Source organism: Gobio gobio, assembly GCF_949357685.1.
Source record: "Gobio gobio genome assembly, chromosome: 1".
In the NCBI taxonomy this organism is placed as follows: domain Eukaryota; kingdom Metazoa; phylum Chordata; class Actinopteri; order Cypriniformes; family Gobionidae; genus Gobio; species Gobio gobio.
Window position 1 is genome coordinate 6,621,777 of NC_137097.1, and position 16,982 is coordinate 6,638,758.

General features: G+C 42.6%; 2 pseudogenes across 2 annotated transcripts in view; both read right to left on the reverse strand.

Moving 5' to 3' along the window:
* Window positions 1–16,982, reverse strand: part of LOC307143792 — an 838,852-nt pseudogene that overhangs the window by 171,402 nt on the left and 650,468 nt on the right. The gene's annotated exons all lie outside the window — the stretch shown is intronic.
* Window positions 14,134–16,982, reverse strand: part of LOC307135471 (interferon-gamma-inducible GTPase 10-like) — a 37,469-nt pseudogene continuing 34,620 nt past the window's right edge. Inside the window, exon 2 of the transcript in view lies at window positions 14,134–15,189. The product of the transcript in view is annotated as an interferon-gamma-inducible GTPase 10-like (transcript). The remainder of the gene's footprint in view (window positions 15,190–16,982) is intronic.

Consider the following 16,982-nt stretch of genomic DNA (forward strand, 5'->3'; position numbering starts at 1 on the left):
TATAATATCTACACATATTGCATAAGAATAAGTCTAATACCATAACATTTTAAAACAACTGAAACAATGAGCAAAGAGTTAGTTTATTTGTGTGTCATTTTTTTAAGTCTATTTTGTAATAATTGTAAAAAACAAATAAAAAAATTCTGCATCTAGCCTATACATTATGTGTACATCATTAAATCATTATTATCAAACCAAAGAAAACAACTACATTTATTGGAGTCCTAATGGTTTATACTGGTGTCCAGTAGATACCAACATGTAACCAAATCTTGCCAAAGGTGTTCTATTGGTCCTTAATGGTATCCAATAGACAACACATGCCACCAATAGAAGAAAGCAAATTACCAATAGAGACCCACTAGGACCATTACAGTCTCCATTAAAACCAATAAAGACAAATAGACATAAACATGCCACCAATAGAAGAAAGCAAATTACCAATAGAGACCCAATAGGACCATTACAATTTCCATTAAAACCAATACAGATCCCTATATAACCATTAAAACCATTACAAATTCTCTGATGGTTTCTATTGTTTTTTTCAGCAGGGGTGATAAGTCACGTCACATTAAAGAGCGTCAAAACGGCATTTATCGTTTGAATTTCGTGATAAAATGGACTGAATACTTAATATGTTCGAGTGGGAACTAGGATTGAAGTGTGTTCCGTAAAATAAAATAAGTAATTTTCAATCATTAAGATGTACATTAAACTGAGAACAATCCTGTACTTAATGTAAGAGTGTGCGCAAGCTAATTTGCATAATGCGGTAACAATCTGTGTTTTCGTGGATGTTAGATTTTGACAATGGAGGGAAATATACAGTGTTTTCATGTAAACTTCTGACTCTGGGGAGAACTGCAGCAGAAGAGGAGACAACGGAGAAACGGAGACAAGGCAAACGGAGCCAAATATTGCATTTATTTCACTTCAGCTGATAAAGTATGCAAACACAGCCGAGCGTCACTGTGGGAAGAAGAAAGTGTCCGACTTCACGTCTCCGTTTGCCGCTCCTCTCCGCCTGCACGCGGCTACTCTCGCCGATCAGTTGCATCCAGCCACAGCCGATGTCCAATACACCTATTAACTGATTCACCGCAGGTGCACCTGACCTGCGGGTCGTACCATTTACATTGATTCGAGAGGGGTGGTGGGGCCCTGCACAGCATGAAAATGACTTTTTTTTTTTTAAACCAAACCAGTGCCTAACTACAAGTTTAGTTTTGCACAGGAACTTTTTTATATGTACATAAATGCTATACAAATGTTAGTGCATGTATATGTATGTATAGAAAACGGACTTCTAAGGGCTCCCCCTCTGCCTCGGGCCCTGGGTACTCGGTACCCTTTATCCCCCCAGTCCGACGCCCCTGTATATATATATATATATATATATATATATATATATATATATATATATATATATATATATATATATATATATATATATATATATATATATATATATATATATATATAAAACACATGTATAAACCACAGAGACAAGGCCGCAGGGCCACACGGTCTGCTAGACCACAGAGACAAGGCCGCAGGGCCACACGGTCTGCTAGACCACATACACTTTTTTTAAAACATTTTATTAAACCACCACCAGTAGTTGCATAGGGATTTACTTAGATTTTAGACCATGTGCGATTTTGGGTTAAGATGCGAAACCACCGGCCATCGTAGTTCCTGATACGAGATTCACAGCTACCATGACGTACAGACATATGGGCCACAGCCATCTTTTGATATAGTAGAAAGACCATGCTATCATAACGTACTGAGCCGAATTGGCAGGAACACCACCACCAGTAGTTGCATAGGGATTTACCTGAACCATTACTGGAGAGCTTGCTGAGCTTCAAGATGATTTTAGAATCAGTCTTATATAAGACTTGAATGCAGAAGAACACCATCTCCCCAGTAGTTTAAATGCTGGCCTAGAATTTCTGCGGTCGTAGCTGTAGGAAAGTCTGATACGAAGAGAAGGAGGTAAACTGCAGCTTTTAAGGTCAGTATAAAAGTGGGTCTGAAACCAGGCCTTAGAGAGAGGTGATCCATTAGATAAAATAAATAGGGGGGAGTGGTCAGAAGTCTTAGGACAAACATGAAGATATTTAACCATAGAAGTGAAGGGACAGAAATTATTCATTATCTTAGAAATTGTTAATGTGATACCAGAACCTTTAGAGTCATTCTAGAATGCTTAAGTAAAAGAGTAAAGAAATTGAGTGAGAAGTGAAGATCAGAATAGGCAGAGAGTAGAATCAAACTGATTAGTTTCTAAAGTGAATTTCCCTGGACACATGAAGTCGAAAAGGGCTGATAAAACACGGCTTCTAGCAGAATATCGGTGTAAGTGGAAGAGCGACCTTTAAGATTTAAGTGTTAGGAGTTAAATTAAAAGCTTTGAAATTACCTGACAGACAAGTAGGTAATCTTAGTTTTACCTTTGGAATTATGGGAGAGTTTACTGAACATGCCTGATGGTTTGAGCATTGCTGAAAAAAAGAAAAGAAAAAAGCATTCTGACCATCATGGAATCCCGTATTCAGATGCTTCTTGATAGGGGAGACCTTGGTAGAGACAACTACACACATTGAGCCATGTTCATAGCAACACCAATCTGAAAGAATGGCCCATGCACAGGTGAGTTGGAGAACACATTTCTTTCCATCTGCAGTTAGGAGGATTCTAAACCTCTGGGCGTAGCTCCCGCTCACAGCTTGATAGAACACCATCTAACCATCAAACCTGCTGAGAGAACCCCAAGAAGAAAATAAACCAGATCAGCATGACAAATACGTAACATGCACATGTGATTGAGAACACCGACGATGCCCTTGCAAAAGAAAATGTTTTATATGATTAAGCTTTACTAGCTAATAAAACCATAACTAGCTATATAGAACCCGACGCAGCTACCGAACCTATGAAAGAGATCAATGCAGTATTCATCATTTGATAACCCAAGCCAGACAATACTGTGTGATTTTAGCCACGTTTGGCAATAAGAGACAAATATCGCAATCCTAAAAAATTCCTTTGACCCTGGAATAAAATCTGATGCTTTAATAGTTAGTTTGACATGCTCACCAACGCCATTTTTTGGCCTGAATAATTTCACTAAGGTGAATGGTTGATGTAAAACTCCGGACGAGTCCTCGTGCGTCTGATTAACATACAGCCTGCCATTAATGCACTGAGATCCCACAGTGTGACATCAGAATCATAGTCTGAAAAGCAACGAATCACAATGACTAAGCGCACCGTGTGTGCCAGCTTTAGTGAAGAGAAAAAGCTCACTGCGAGAGCTCCTCGTTTGCGGTGCAGCCAGGAATCAATACGCATATGCAGACTGTGTCAAGCGCTATATTTACTCCCCTGTATATTGTGTTAGTCTCGATAGAATTAAAAAAGTTGCCGTTTACAATGCGAGTGGAGCCGATCACAGACATGTCTTTTCTGTAGCTCAAACAGTAGAGTGCGGCACCAGCAACGCCAAGCCACGGGCTCGACTACCAGGGAAAGCAAGACCCGAAAAAATGCCAGATGTGTACCCTGAATGCGACTCGAGTCGCCCCGGACAAAACCGTCCGCCAAATGCATAAATGTAAATGTCTGTTGAGCGCCCGAATGCAATGCCTAACTGAAGGAGTCAACACATCACAGAATACACGCAATCAGGATTGAATGGTTCAGCGATTGTTCACTGGCCAATTCTGCTCTCCAGTACATACGTTTGACCAACGAATAGTAGAACATGCAATAGATTCATGATTCGGTGTAGTCAGATTGCCGCAGTTTCCACTGGTGTAGGAGTTTATCTGAACTGAAGCATTTGACAGTTTAATGCGTTTATAAAGGGAGCGCACTCTGCTCGCTTACTGTATTCATAAAAGATTTGAATAATTGTGTTCCCATGCTGCGATTTAGATGCTGTACGGATGCAATCTCTATGTAAATGGTCGGATTGAGTACGGAATGAAATTAGTGCTGCTATCGAATATCAAGTCAAACCTTGTTTTGTATGCAAACCTTACCCGACATATGTGCTGAGAGTACAACGAGATAAGTATTTGTTTTATTCATTATTGTAGCCATGGCGTCCTAGTACAGAAGGACCGAGTGAGACTAAACACTAAATTCTAAAGTTCCTAAAATAGAAAGAGGTATCCAGATATCAGTAGCTGAATAAAACACGAATAGAGTCAAATGAGCTGAAGTAAAGTGAAGACAAAAGCACACGATTACTATATATATATATATATATATATATATATATATATATATATATATATATATATATATTAGGGGTGGCACGGTTCACAAAACCCACGGTTCGGTTCGTATCACGGTTTTAGGGTCACGGTTTTCGGTTCTGTACGGTTCTTTTTGTTGTTGTTTTTTTATCGTTAACACTCCAGAAATTTACTTCAGCATATGATATATATGGCTTAATCATCCACAATTAGGATACAGTATTAAAAATTGTTATATCAAGTTGTTTCCTAACTGGCTGTCAACCGAGTCCGACACATTGCCGTACATTTTTCATGTTAATCATATCAATTTTGATCAGAACAATGCACTGTGGCTTTAATTCAGCTGACCTGATTAACACATTTCACCAAGTGTCCCGTGTGTTTCACAATCACCATATGACATCCAGCGCTGGGAAAAAATAACATAAAATACACGAAAACACAACACTGCCAGAAGTTTTTGCCCAAACTTCAAAGGCATGTTTAAATTATTAGAACTAGAAGCATATCTTAACTTTTAAATGTTACATTTATCATGTGAACTACTTATATACAGCATGTTATATGAATGTGTGTATGAGACAGAGGGGAACACGGTCGCATTTGCAGCAGATATGTTGCCCTTCATAAATCAAAGCACGAGACAGACAGGGCTCGGAGGAGAACACTGGAAAATGTGACAGACTATATTTGCCTGTCCCACAGATTCACACTCTCACAGACAGACAGACACACACACACACACACACACACACACACACACACACACACACACACACACACACACACACACACACACACACACACACACACACACACACACACACACACACACAATCTCCCACAGACTCACACACACACTCAATCTCCCACAGACTCACACACACACACACACACACACACACACACACCAGACACACTCTCTCTCACACCAGCCGCGGTTCAGTGCGAGAGCGGGTGCCGCGCCGCGCGTGCCCGCTGCGCATACACACACTGGCAGTGTTTGTCTCGCGAGTCGCGCAGCACCCGCTCTCGCACTGCATCTTCCCTGCTATACGATGCTAGCGCATCCTCCAACTCCGGCAGCCTTCCTTATCTCTCCCACTTTCATTTCTACATGTGACGTGACCTGCAGCACTCCACTTTTACTTTACTGTATGTCCACACAAACCTCTTATTTCGCGCGAAAAGGACACCAGCTGTCTGAGGTAACATGCGGGCACGAGGATACATTGCGCAGGCGCGAACCGTGCGACACACACACACCGAACCGACACAAGCGAACCGAACGGTTCGGTTTTTTTCCATGTACCGTGCCACCCCTAATATATATATATGACGTGTTTGTTTTAATTAACTAATTTATTAATATGTAGCGCATATTTATAATGCAATAGCAAAGCACCTTTATACGGAAGGTGCACCTTTATATCATGTGCACTAAGCTGCGGTCAAATCACAACACGGGAACCGCTGGCACAATCAGAACTCGTTACGTATTTCTGAAGGAGGGACTTCATAGAACAAGGAACTCATCAGCCGTTTTTAGGACAGTGTAAACAGCGGTATACAGATAAGTAAATTGTGTGAAAAATACTGGGTGTTTTTACACGCGAAACATGAACATGTTATATTGCACACTGTAAACACAATCAAAGCTTCAAAAAAACATGAAGAACGGGACCTTTAACTTCAGTTCGTCATGAAGCCCCGATTAATGGGTGCATGTTGCTTTAAAACCTGTGTTGTTTTCCTTGCATTCGTGGCGAGAATGATAGAGTCTAATATGCTGTGCCATCTGTTCTGTTTCAGATTTTCTAAACAAAATAGTATCAATGATGATAACCGGTGTCATGCGAATCATTTACGAGCACTATGGATAGACACAACAAGCTGCAACGAGCGATCACGTTGCACAAGCAGACCGGCAGACACCTGTGCGTAAACTGCAAACAGCCAAGCGTCTCATACGATGCATGTGTCTGCTCTATACAGACATGCTTCCGACAAAATTGAGAAAGAGTAAGATACTACACCCAATCGGCATCAGAATGCATAACCATATACATATCACTGTGATGAACGCTGATGCAGTAATGTCGCCAGAATGGTGATGAAGATACAGCCGTGTATTTGATAACATGCCCAGATAGTCCTCCATTGAAAGTAATTGTTCTGGATCGGACGTGAGATTTTGCTCTTGTTAGTGAATGCACTCGCGTCTGTTACCGCGGCAGCCCAGTGAACAGAATGATAGGCTGACATGGACTTAGAACGTCGCTGTTTGCACATTATTCATTTTATAATAGGACCAGCAATCGACCGCTACGGAACGTCCGGATCGTCAACTGCTGAAGCGGCAGTATCTGCAAACTCAGACATGAGTAATTACTACCTTTTTATGCTACAGAAAAGGATATGATTGGATAGATGAGAAGGTAATTAGTGACGTAACGATTGAGTCTTCTTGGCAGAACTTGCGCTAGCTTCATTTCTGATTTCCTGAAAAATTTGGATTCATTGTAATGAGGTAAAGGATCTATGAAAAGTTTGAAATAACCATGAACATAAATTTACTTTGTCTTGAGCTGACCAGCCAACTATGGCAACGTTGATGGGTGTTTATATTTGTTCAAGCTTGACAACCTGCCTTTTTGTTTATTTTCTAAAATACATTTTTAATTACAGATAAGTACAAAGATTTAATTGTAAAAAGGATGCTTATAAGAGAGTGTACATCTGAAACTGCTGAGGCTTTGAAGGGTTTTGATTATATTACCCACCAGGTACATTCATTGTACTCACCTCATTCTTAAAAAGAAAACAAATCATTCATCATCATTTGTCTGCCTGTTTTTTCCCCTTCAGATCAGCTGCTATAGAAGACAGAGTGCAGAGACAAGCAACGGACCTCGCCCTCCGGGTGACGAAAGTCACCGCCCATTCCCTCGGTCAGGCGTTGTCCACCCTAGTGGTCCAAAAACGACATCTCTGGCTCAACCTGGCCGACATGAGGGAGACTGACAAGTACCGGTTCCTGGACTCGTCGGCCGGGTTGTTCGGCGACGCGGTCGAGAGCTTCGCCCAACAGTTCTCGGCCACCCAGAAGCAGACGGAGGCCATCAAGCACATCTGCTGCTCCCACTCCGCCGCCGGCTGCAGAGCCTCCGCCTGCCCATCGCCGAGGACGGCCACCTTCCCGTGTCCAGCTCCACGCACACGGTTAGATGTAGGCTGCTGCTGGGCTGGGGCAGGTGGCCGTCCTCGGCGATGGGCAGGCGGAGGCTCCGCAGGACAGCGGTACCACTGAAACATTTTCAAAAGCTCCTGGGGCATATGGCATCCGCAGCCGCAGTAACGCCGCTCGGATTGCTTCATATGAGACCGCTTCAACGCTGGCTACAAGACCGAGTCCCGAGATGGGCGTTGCACAGCGGATCCCTCCGTGTCCAAGTGACACCGAGATGCCGCAAAACCTTCAGCCCGTGGTCGGACCCTTCATTTCTACAGGCAGGGGTGCCTCTAGAACAAGTGTCCAGGCATGCTGTTGACTCCACGGATGCCTCATCCACCGGCTGGGGTGCCACGTAAAACGGGCTTGCAGTTTCGGGTCTGTGGACGGGGCCCCAACTGCAATGGCATATCAATTGCCTGGAGTTGTTAGCAGTTTGTCTTGCCTCAAGCGGCCGCTCAGAGGCAAGCACGTTCTGGTCCGTACGGACAGCACTGCGGCCGCTGTGTACATCAACAAACAGGGTGGTCTACGCTCCCGTCATATGTCACAACTCGCCCGCCATCTCCTCTTGTGGAGTCAGAAGCATCTGAGGTCGCTTCGTGCCACTCACATTCCGGGCCTGCTCAATCGTGCAGCCGACGAGCTCTCACGTCAGCAGGTGCTTCCCAGAGAGTGGAGACTCCATCCCCAGTTGATCCAGGTGATCTGGAGTCGCTTTGGGACCGCCCAGGTAGATCTGTTTGCCACCCCGGACACAACCCCCTGCCAATTGTTTTATTCCCTGACCGAGGGGACACTCAACTCGAATGCTCTGGCACAAAGCTGGCCCCGGGACCTACGCAAATATGCGTTTCCCCCAGTGAGTCTTCTTGCACAGACCCTGTGCAAGGTCAGGGAGGACGAGGAGCAGGTCCTGTTGGTTGCTCCATATTGGCCCAACCGGACTTGGTTCCCAGAACTAGTGCTCTTAGCGACAGTACCTCCTTGGCCCATTCCTCTGAGGAAGGACCTCCTGACTCAGAGACGGGGCACCCTCTGGCACCCGCGTCCGTCTGTCTGATCCCTGGAAGGGACGCGGAGGTTCTAGGTGGCCTGCCACAGAATGTGGTAGACACCATCACTTCCGCTAGAGCTCCCTCTACGAGATGGCTCTATGCGTTGAAGTGGAACCTGTTCGTTGACTGGTGCTCTTCTCGCCGAGAAGACCCCCGAAGGTGTACGATCAGCTCAGTGCTTTCCTTCCTGCAAGACGGGTTGGAGCGAAGGCTGCCTCCCTCCACCCTCAAGGTTAGGGATGGGCATTTCAAGCTAAAATGATATTCGAAGATCGCTGGGAATTATTCGATTTTTATTCGAAAATCGCAACTCCTCCCCCGCATGCACGCATGTACGCATGTATAGGTTACACACATAAACAGAGAGAGAGAGAGAGAGAGTGAGAGAGAGAGAGAGAGGGAGAGAGACCATTCACACTCTCAATCTGTATGATAACAAACTGTTTAATTCATTAGGGAATAGGCTATATCAACTCAAGCCATATTATTGTAACATGCTGAAACATATGACTGTAATGTGACATCGCCCCAAGTTACCTGATAAATGCCACAAGTCTACAGCGTGCGCGTGAGACGTTATTCTTCTGTTGTCTCAGGGCGTTTTTACTTTGGCATTTTAGTTCGGAATGGGGCACGGTTAGCATGAAAAATTGCTAATGTGAAAGCTTACCTACAGAGCTTGGTGTGCACTGAGGTACCGAACCCGAGAACACACAACCGGAGTTCGGTTGCTCTCGGAGCTGAGCCGTGATTCACGTGAATGTGCAAACAGCACTCGGGTGCGCACTTGTTGTGGAAGAAAGTAACCAGCGCATGCGTATTAGCCGATTACAATGTCATTAGTTCAATAACATACACGTAAGAGATGATAGTGTTGATGATTTAGCTGAGATACGATCGCGAGAGCGAGCCTGCAGTGTATTCGCGCATAGAGTGCAATCAGGGCAGCAAATGAATGGCAATTCACCGTCTCCTCAAAAGAGTCTGTTTGCAAGCAGCAAAGCCGCCTTCAAGCGACACACATACGGTAAACCCAAGTGTCGTTTACTCAGCTGCACATAATAGCACCAAATTAATTGAAAAAAAGCCCAATATATTGACCCGCGTTCTGTTTTCTATCACGCCCGTGCACGTTTGTGATGACGTAAGATGAACGCAAACGCACCAGGGTTCAAGTTGAGTGTGAAACCAGACCAACACTGCGGAGGCGGAGGGAAGAATCAGACTCGGACCGCAGCAAACGTGTCCAGTATAAAACACCCTGAGAGCTGACTGGCAGCTTTTAGGAGCGTTATTGGCAGCGCCTCTGGTTACATGAACGCGTCAGCACCACATCAGCACCGACAACATGGGGATTTTTTTTTGGACGATAATCGCACATACTATTCGATATTCTATAATTAAATAACTAATCGAATATTCGAAAATCGCGACCCATCCCTACTCAAGGTATATGTTACCGCTATTGCCGCTAATCATGACATGGTGGATGGAAAGTCCTTAGGTAAGCACGATCTGATTGACAGGTTCCTGAGGGGGGCGAGGAGACTAAATCCGCCTCGCCCTCCCTCTATACCCTCTTGGAACCTGTCTCTGGTGCTCAAGGCATTGCAGAGACCTCCCTTTGAGCCTTTGCAGTCAGTTGAGTTAAAAATCATGTAATTGAAAACAGTACTTCTGACTACATTGGACCTCCATCACGAGGGTAGGGGACCTGCAAGCATTTTCGGTCAACAAATCGTGCTTAGAATTTGGGCTGGCTAACTCTCACATTGTCCTTACTCCCCGGCCTCAATATGTGCCCAAGGTTCCCACCACTCCCTTCCGGGACCAGGTGGTGAGCCTGCAAGCGCTGCCTTCAGAGGAGGCAGTCCCAGCCCTAGCTTTTCTCTGTCCGGTCCGCGCCCTGCGGACCTACGTGGATATAACGCAAAGCTTCAGGACCTCAGAGCAGCTCTTCGTCTGTTATGGAGGACAGCAGAAGGGAAAGGCTGTCTCCAAGCAGAGGATGGCCCACTGGATAGTGGACGCCATCGTCTTGGCGTATGAAACCCAAGACGTGCCCTGCCCGCTCGGGTTAAGAGCCCACTCCACCAGGGGTGTAGCTTCTTCCTGGGCGTTGGCTCGTGGCGGTTCGCTGACAGATATTTGTAGAGCTGCGGGCTGGGCGACACCTAACACGTTCGCTAGATTTTATAGCCTCCGTGTTGAGCCGGTATCTTCCCGTGTGCTCTCTTCCCATAGTCAGTAACACCAGAGTGCCCGTTCTAGTGTTGGCTTACTGCGCCATTCCCTTCCCCACGGAACTGATACTTGCGCTTATCTGCTCTAGTCAAGTTCTCCTAAGGATAGGCGAACCCTGTCGAGTCCTCTGCAACCCGCGGCAGTCGGATGTGGTGGAGCATCCGGTGGCAGGTCTAACACTCGTATGCATTGGTGGAACTTGTGTTAGGCTGGGTTCAATATGTTGTGACCCCCACGGTGGTCCCATATGTGTATTCTTCCATGGTACAGCTCCCTACGGCGAGCTTGTGTCTTTCCCTCTGCAGAGTTCCTCTGCCGTCCCAGTACGGTGTTGTTCCCCCGCCGTAATTGGCTGGGGCCACCCCTGGGACTTCCGTATGTTGCACTGCCCAAGGTCAGTCCATACATGTATTCTCCACATGGTAACTCCCTCCGGGCATGATGTGGCTTCCGCAGCAGACCTCCGGGCATGTTATCCCAGCGTTATCCAATAAAAGTCTGCTGAGTGGGTCTTGCAGAACAGCAGTGTGACTCTCCCTGCATGAGTTTTCCCCGCCCGGTACAGACGGGGTCTGAGGGGCTTTCGCTGGGCGCTGGAAGTGGTAGTAACTGTGGCGTTTTCCAAAGGGATCCCAATTCGTCTGTGACGTCCGATGTACCCCTAGTGAAAAAAAAGTATACTTGAGCAAGACTAATTATCAGTATACTTGAAGTGTTTTAATGATTAGCTAACTTGAAATGTGTTATTTTGAAACAACTAATTTTGTACTAAGTATATTTTATTTGTAAATAAGTTGTATTAAAGCATACTTTTAATTGTATTTAGTGTACTTTTATGTGCTAAATTGGAACAACTTTAAGTATACTTAGTATGCTTTAAGTATAGGGACTAATTACATGCTTGATTAGTGATGTTAAATCTGCTTTATTTGTATTATAAGTATACTTTGTGTTATAAGTATACTTTATTTGTGCTATTAGTATACTTTATTTTTTATTATAAGTATATTTATTTAAGTTATAAGTATACTTTTTTGTGTTTTAAATACATTACAAATTAATTACCAGTGTCTTCAGAACACACAAGCAATATACTATGAATATATTATTTTTTCAGGTTTATTTGTTTACTTTACCTTCCCCAAGTACAAAAAATATACACTTCGCAGTCAATAACAATATAATGTATTATTACTTAGCTATACATTGTACAATATACTTTGAATTACATAATGTCACACAATACAGTAGTTTAAATGTGCTACCAAAGCTGTGAAGAGACATTCCATTAACAAGCCCAAAAACTTCACATGGTTTCAGCAAAACTATGTTTTTCATTAAAAGAACACTGTAAGATTAAAAAAAAAAACATTATTGGACCGATTCCACTGACCCTCTATACACAAGTATAAATTACACATTATATAACATTTTCTGATGAGCTACTCAATTTTACACTTGCGTCTCATGGCCGCTTGCACATCAGAGGCAGTTGACAGCAAAAACTTGTGAAGAAACAACATCAGGTCAAGACAAAAGGTCAACCAGCGTGTTCATACAACTTTTATTCCAGTTTACCATTAGTTTTACTTATTACTTACCTCCAAATAGCAGGACCTTTTTCTCTTGTTCTTTTCGGCATCGCGTAACGTTAGGCCATTTTATTCCAAGCCAGTTTATCGTCGCCATTAAGGTCAGGCTGCAAACCTCCTGTGAGTGAGCGACGAGGGAGGGAGCGTACAGACTGCAGCTCTGCCTCTGATTGGCTGCAGGCAGTGAATAACACAATCTGATTGGTCACAGACCAAGTTGAAGAGACATTTAAATTCTGATAATACTCAACTACTCAGCTCATATTTTCTTGCGTTGTATTTTAGTGTGCTGTTGGTTTAATATAGAACTGTGTGTGCGATTGTAACATGATTCTTCTCTGCCAGTATAAACTCGCCGTAAAAGTCCAAATGGGGAGGGAGGTTGAGCACCCTGGAGTCCTGGAGGCGGGAGCCCTGGGGTCTGACTGGCTGGGGGGCCTCCAGGGTGGAGCCGTGGGCGGCCATGACGGGTCGGGAGACCTGGGCGGAGCAGGAGACCAGGAGGCTTTGGGCGCCTAGGCGGTACAGGAGTCTTTGGGCACCTTGGCGGAACCAGAGCCCCACCCACATGTGTACCACCCACATGTCTCCCACCCACAGGTACGACAGAAAACACAACCAAAACAGACTGGACATGTGACATAACGCCCCCCCTCCCGATAGGCACGTCCTCGTGCCGTAGAAGTCCAAATGGGGAGGGAGGGTGGGCACCCTGGAGGCGGGAGCACTGGGGTCTGACTGGCTGGGGGGCTTCCAGGGTGGAGCCGTGGGCGGTCATGACGGGTCGGGAGACCTGGGCGGAGCAGGAGACCTGGGCGGAGCAGGAGCCTTTGGGCGCCTTGGCGGAACCAGAGCCCCACCCACATGTGTACCACCCACATGTCTCCCACCCACAGGTACATAACACAACCAAAACAGACTGGACATGTGACAACTATAGTATACTATAGTAAAATTACTTTAGTAAATACAATAGTGTTTTTGAACCATATTATATAAAAGACACTACAGTAAATTGAAGTAATTTTGCACAAATGGTAAATTTGTTGTGGTAATTCTGCTATAGTACTATAAACAAATTACCACAACTATATAGTTACAGGCATAACACACAGGTCAGGGCAAAAGATGTACCAAAATCCATTAAATGAATAACACCAGATAACATCTTAAGAACATTTATTCATTTTTTTATTGCTCATTTTTGTTGAAAATCTTTGCTATATCGAACCATTTTGCCACACCTAATTCTGAAACCCATATCAAACGTACATTTTCACCACTTCTGACGCATGTGCAAAGTTTCATGAGTATTCAAGCATGTTTAGGCCCTGAAAAATGTGATTCCTTTCGGAGAAGAAGAATGATAGGCCGAGCAATTACAATAGGGTCCGCACCATCGGTGCTCGGGCCCTAAAAAGAATATTACAACTACAATGGAAAAATGTAAGTGTTATTATCAACTAATTAAAGTGCTAATTTATTTCTATATATAGTTTACATGCATATTATAATGAACTGTTTTAAAACTAAAATATTAAAACGGTGGTAATCACGATTATAAATGCAAATCAACACGCAATCTAACAAACAACAACCTATGATTTAGTCCATGACAAAGGGAGAAAATGTATACATAATCTAAAGGAAATAAACAAAATAAACAGAAGCAATCTAAGACCACATACATTTTCAAGATAACAACACATGATCAGGCCAGCTAGGAGTTAATAGATTGTGTCCAGTCCAGCTTCTGTTCTGATCATTTGAGCAGTTTTTGCCAGTTCCTCTATTCCTTCTGTCAATAGGTACTGAGTAGAACCAAAGGACAATCCTGCAGCAAAAGCACTGCCCACACCTGGAAGGAGACTCACCAAATCGGCAATGGAAGACATTGTTACAACCGCAGCACCGACCTTTAATGTGTTCACTGCTTTTTCTTGGATGGCATTACAAAATGTTGACTTGGCCCGATATTCGAGCAAGGGCATGTTCACTTTTTCTGAAAGCCTTTCCAGTGATCTGTCATCCAAACCAAATGCATAATAGCACCTTGAAAGGAAAAGCAACGCAATGGCTGCATCACATGCTACTGAAGTGCCAGGCACAGGGATTACTGCTACACCAGCAGAAGCAAGAGATACAGCCCAGCTTATTGCTTTAAAAACCTTGATCTTCTTCTCAAGAGTTGCAGCAGAGCACACTGGCCAAGCTTGAAGAAGAACAGATTGCTTATGGAACGGAAGCTCTTCTATGAGTTTGTTTTCAAGCTTTTCAAAATCATATTTCCAGAAATCAACAGACGTTATCAAGAAAACTTCTCCTAAATCAATCAAGTTTTTCTGACAGTCCTCTCTTATCGTGTCAAGAACTTTCTGCTCATTAAGTGTTTTTTTCCTTTGCTCTGAAGAGATGTCGATGTCAATCTTTGAAAGAACAAAGTAAAAATGTTTCTTCTGTTTTCTTATTTCTTTATCCAGCATGATGTCATGCTCTGTGAACCTCTCTGAGGTAAGGATAATGAAAAAATCATAAGTTTTAAATTTAACATCTTTAAGGTATTTCTTTGCTTTGAAATTTGGACTTCCTATTCCAGGCAGGTCCCAGATTTTCACATTTGGCATTGTAGGATGCTTATACTCAGTGGGCTCCATTGTAGTTTCTGTGACACCAGTAGGTGCTGCTTTATCATCATTGTCATTTAGGCCTCAAATTACATTTACAAAGGAGGATTTCCCAGATCCTGTCTTTCCAGTCACAGCAATGTTAACAAAGAGGTGGTTCTAGGCATATTTTTTGATATTGAAAAAGCGTATGATATGCTTTGGAAGGAAGGATTATTAATAAAGTTAGAACAGTTAGGGGTAGAAGGAAGAATGTTTAATTGGGTAAAATATTTTTTGTTGAATAGAACAGTTCAGGTAAGGGTAGGATCTTCATATTCTAAAATATATAAAATAGATAATGGAACTCCACAAGGAAGTGTCTGCAGTCCAATATTATTTAATATAATGATAAATGATGTATTTCAAAATATAAAAATTGATATAGGAAGATCTCTCTATGCTGATGATGGAGCGATATGGAAGAGGGGACGTAATGTATTATATGTAACACAAGTTATACAAACAGCGGTTGAAGAAGTGGAAAAATGGGCCAACAAATGGAGTTTTAGATTATCAGTTGCTAAAACTCAACTAGTTTGTTTTGCAAAGAGAAATCGTATTCCTGAAATAAAAGTGAAATTATATGATCAGGTTCTTGAACAAGTTAAAGTTATAAGGTATTTAGGGATATGGATGGATTCTAGGTTGACTTTCAATACACATATACTGAAGTTATTAGAAAAATGCAAAAAAGTAATAATATATTAAGATGTTTGTCAGGAATGGAATGGGGAGCTAGTCGGAAATCTTTACAAAGAATGTATTGCGCATTGATAAGGTCAGTTATCGATTATGGGAGTATTATTTATGGATCTGCATCAAAATTCTTGATTAAGAAAGTTGAAACTATTCAGGCACAATCATTAAGAATATGTTGTGGGGCTTTTAGAACGTCTCCTATATCAGCATTACAGGTGGAGGTAGGAGAGATGCCAATTTATATACATAAATTAAAATTAACAATGAATTATTGGATTAATATTAAAGGGCATTCAGAGAAACATCCAGTCAAGGAAATTCTAAAAGAGTGCTGGGAATATGGAAATGATAATATCAGTAGTTTTGGCTGGATAACAAATAAAGAGGCTATTAATATGGGTATTAATGAAATACTAGTTAGTCCCTCTATTGTAATGTCAAATATTCCCCCTTGGCTGCTACCTTTACCTCAAGTCGATTTTTATATTCAACATAAAATTAAAAATTACAAGTCTATACCGAAGGAAGTTGTTGTTCAGCAGTATTTGGATCAAGCATACTCCTCAATGCTCCATATATACACACAGATGGGTCAAAGGATCCTACATCAGGACATACAGCTGCAGCTCTATATATTCAGAAATTCCAAGTTGAAATTCAGAAAAGAACAAATAATTTTGTTTCTGTTTTTACTACATAACTGATAGCAATTTTATTGGCAATTCATTGGGTGGAGGAAGTTAAACCGATAAGGGCAGTTATTTGTACAGACTCTCTGTCAGCTTTGAATAGTTTAGTAAGTGGACAGTCAACAACAAGACAAGAATTAATATATGAGATACTTATAAATCTATTTAGAATACAGAAAATGGGTATAGTCTTAGTGTTCATATGGGTACCTGCACATGTGGGAGTACAAGGTAATGAAATGGTTGACAAATTGGCCAAACAGGCATTACAGCATAGGAATGTTGATTTTCAAATTCCACTTAGTAAAGTAGAAATAAAATAAATAATTAAAGAACACATAAAAAGTGGCAAGTAAGGTGGGACAGGGAAAAGAAGGGTAGACATCTATATAAAATTCAAAAACAAGTTGGTAAAGGGAGAGAAAGTTTTAATAGCAGGAATTATTTCACGACTCCGTATAGGACATTCTGGGTTAAATCATTCATTGTTTAAAATAGGGAAACATCAAACTGGATTATGTA